Genomic DNA, 4,133 nt, shown 5'->3' on the forward strand with positions numbered 1-4,133 from the left:
TGATTTTACCAGCGTCTACAGTAATCCATTACCTAACAAGTTTCATGGACCCAGAGAATTCCTTAGTCTTTTTTGTTTTTTAAATGTTGGACTGGAAGTACTCTGGAGGATCAACAGGATTACTGAAAACCTTATTTGGCACAAAGAGAAATTTAGTTAAAATGTTTAAATTTATGGATCACCAATTTACTTGTCCACCCAAAATGATACTAGTTTTATAGAGTCCCATAGGGAAAGCTATATTCTTAACAAGTTAGACTATCTACTTTGTTAAAAAAAAGTACGTCAATGAAAAAATTGTCGCTGCTTTTTTTTTTAACACCATAATGCTAATACCTTGGCATGTTTGAGATGAAGCAACACAGAGGCAATTTTCTAACTATTAATCTTGAGTTAGATTAAGGGGTGTACCTAGGATTGGGGCCCAGTGACCAAGGGTGGTATTTGTTCCATCTATTAAATATTTATATATGAAATATGGGTATCTGCTATCTGTTCCATAATCGTCATCCCTATTCAGAAGGAAAAGCTTGGCTTCTCCAGAGAGCCCATAATCAGCTGTGGCATGGCCCAGTGTGGTGACCCAGTGGGAAGGGAGTGAGCACTTAAATCAGTGATATAGTTCAGAGATAGGGCTTCCTCTCCTTGGCAGCCTGTCCCTGCCTTCCCTTCTCCCCTTGGGCTTCCTCTCTCTGGCTTGGTGTGCATCCTGGGCAGTGGATGTCACAAGTCAGTTTAGAATTTACTAAAATAAGGCTCAATACCTTCATATTAAAATTAGCAGGACTATCCAAAATTTTCACCTCCTAAGAGGTGGACATCAAGTCTGCGCAGTCACCCATTGCTCTTGGGTCTCTTGACTTATCTGTCAATTATCAATACTGTCGGCCCTTCTTCTACCAGTGTATAAGCATGGATATTAATCAGCCCTTCTTGTTCTTGATATAATTCCTTGTTTTCCAGAAATCAGACAAACTCACAATTGCTGGTATCCACTCTTCCCTCCTAACAAAGATGGAAATACCCATCTGTAATTTATAGAAAGGTATGATCCTATTTAAAAAAAGAAAGAAAACAAAAAGCAACTACTCAATTCAAGAGTTAGTCATCACTGATTTCCTTCATTGCCCTTGTTTGGAAAGCATCAGTTCTTTTAAGCCAGTAAAACACATGTAATGAACTAGAATGATACCTTACAGACATAATAGAGGTAACTATGAAGATGACCACAAAAGTGAGAATTTCACATCTGTGGATTTCTTCAATGTATAGTGTAATATGGGAGAAACTAAAAGCTATTCATCAAAAATTCATATATTTTTCTTTCCAGACATGCATTCTCATTGATGAGACCTGCCTGTGGGGCTACGTGACTGAGTTCTAGCCAGTGGAATATGTGCCAATTCTGGATTCAGACTTTTAAGAAACGGGTGGTTACTTCTTTTTCTTTCTTCCCCTTCCACTGGCTGGATGCAGATAGCATCATGGACCTAGGGGGTGACAGAAACACAAGATAGGAGAAGCCTACATTCCTGAATTATCCCAACAGAAAAACTCCTTCACCAGGAACACCAATACCAGACTATGATGTGAGTGAAAAACTTCCATTTTGTTTAAGCCATATTACATTTTCAAGTTTATCTGCCAAAGCAGCTGGTGTCACCCTAATTAATCAATGCGATAAGTTAAGTCGTTAAAAGCATATTTCTACCTGGGACATCTTGTTGTGGTAGAAAGATGGAAGTTAAAAGCTAATGGATTAAATGGAAATATTTAAGAATGAAGCCATAAGAAATATGGGAGGAGAGAGGTGAGTTGGAGCATACAAGAAATAAAACTGGCCATGAATTGGTTACTTTTGAAACAGGATATGGGTACATGGGGATTAATTCCAGTATTTTGTCTAGTTTTACATACATTTAATACTTCATACAATAAAAATTTAAACAATTAAAAAAAAACAATACAAAGGACACCTGAAATCAACAGAAAGGATACTTGAAGGAGTCCCTACAGACCTAAGATGAGTAAGTTTGAGCACCGAAAAGATTAATAACTGAGATGAATTGAAACATATGAAATATTTTTTAAAGTTCATAAGATACTTCAAAAACCTAGTTGGTTACTAAGTGGAGGTTACTAGGTATTCATTCATTAATCTGAAAATTGAAATATTTTCCTGTCTATATGAACTGTATTTCAGGGTAGTCAAATGACTGACGATAAAAAGTTCTTTGCAGGGCTTCCCTGGTGGCGCAGTGGTTGAGAGTCCACCTGCCGATGCAGGGGACACAGGTTCGTGCCCCAGTCCGGAAAGATCCCACATGCCGCGGAGCGGCTGGGACTGTGAGCCATGGCCGCTGAGCCTGCGCGTCCGGAGCCTGTGCTCTGCAGCGGGAGAGGCCACAACACTGAGAGGCCCGCGTACCGCAAACAAAAAAAAAAAAGTTCTTTACAGAAGAATTTCATGTAATAAATGCAGGCAGAATGACAGAATTAGAAAACTGTCATTTTGCAACCCCAATGAAATAACGCCTAAATCCAGATTCAGTCAACTATCATCAGCGGACATTAAAGCCATTTTAGTAACAGAAGAACAGGGTGACAACCTGAACCTACTGATTAATCTTGGCTTCACTAAGAGAAGGATAATCCATCACTATGTGCTTCATGCTGTAATGCAACAGGACATAACAGAGCACCACCTAGGAAGTATTCTTGCCTAAAAAAACATACAAAATCTAATAAAAAACTCTAGATTAAATGCCAAGCTATTGAGGGATAAGTTAAACACAACCACAAGGACACAAACAACCAAGTTCATACTACAGAGCAAACAGTCCAGTTTTTCCCACAAATCAAGGACATCGAGAGGAGAGGGTAAAAGAACTGTTGTGGAGTAAAGGAGACCTAAAAACAATAACAACTCAATGCAGTGTGGGGGCCTCATTTGGATTCTCCTCTAAGAAATCCAACTACAAAAGGACATATTAAAGAATTACTGTTGATTTCATTAAGTGTGATGATGGCATGGTATTTAAGTAAAGGAAGAACGTCCTTATCAATTACAGATACACACTGAAGAATTTTCAGGTGAAATGATGTGCTATCCAGAATGTGTTTTAAAATACTCAAGCAATCATACAACTCAATAACAAAAAACAAACACCTCAATCAAACACCAATAGGCACATGAAAAGATGCTCAACATCGCTAATTATCAGAGAAATGCGAATCAAAACTACAGTGAGGTATCACCTCACACCAATCAGAATGGCCATCATTAAAAAATCTACGAATAATAAATGCTGGAGATGGTTTGGAGAAAAGGGAACCCTTCTACATGGAAATGTAAATTGGTGCAGCCACTATGGAAAACAGTATGGAGGTTCCTTAGAAAACTAAAAATAGAGTTACCATAAGATCCAGCAATCCCACTCCTGGGCATATATCTGGAGAAAACTCTAATTCGAAAAGATACATGAACCCAATGTTCACTGCAGCACTATTTACAATAGCCAAGAGATGGAAGCAACCTAAATGTCCATCAACAGATGAATGGATAAAGAAGATGTGGTGTATATATACAGTGGAATATTACTCAGCCATCAAAAGGAATAAAATAATGCCATTTGCAGCAACATGGATGGCCCTAGAGATTATCATACTAACTGAAGTAAGACAGACATACAAAGACAAAGATCATATGATAACACTTATATGTAGAATCTAAAATATGATACAAATGGACTTATTTACAAAACAGAAACAGACTCACACACATAGAAAATAAACTTATGGTTACCAAAGGGGAAAAGGCGGGGAAGAGATAAATTAGGAGTTTGGGATCAGCAGATACACACTACTATATATAAAACAGATAAAAAACAAGGTCCTACTGTATAGCACCGGAACCTATATTCAGTATCTTGTAATAACCTATAATGAAAAAGAATACAGGGCTTCCCTGGTGGCGCAGTAGTTGAGAGTCCGCCTGCTGATTCAGGGGACACGGGTTCGTGCCCCGGTCCGGGAAGATCCCACATGCCGCGGAGCGGCTGGGCCCGTGAGCCATGGCTGCTGAGCCTGCACGTCCGGAGCCTGTGCTCTGCAATGGGAGAGGCCACAACAGT

Source organism: Lipotes vexillifer, unplaced genomic scaffold, assembly GCF_000442215.2.
Source record: "Lipotes vexillifer unplaced genomic scaffold, Lipotes_vexillifer_v1.1 scaffold212, whole genome shotgun sequence".
Classification (NCBI taxonomy): domain Eukaryota; kingdom Metazoa; phylum Chordata; class Mammalia; order Artiodactyla; family Lipotidae; genus Lipotes; species Lipotes vexillifer.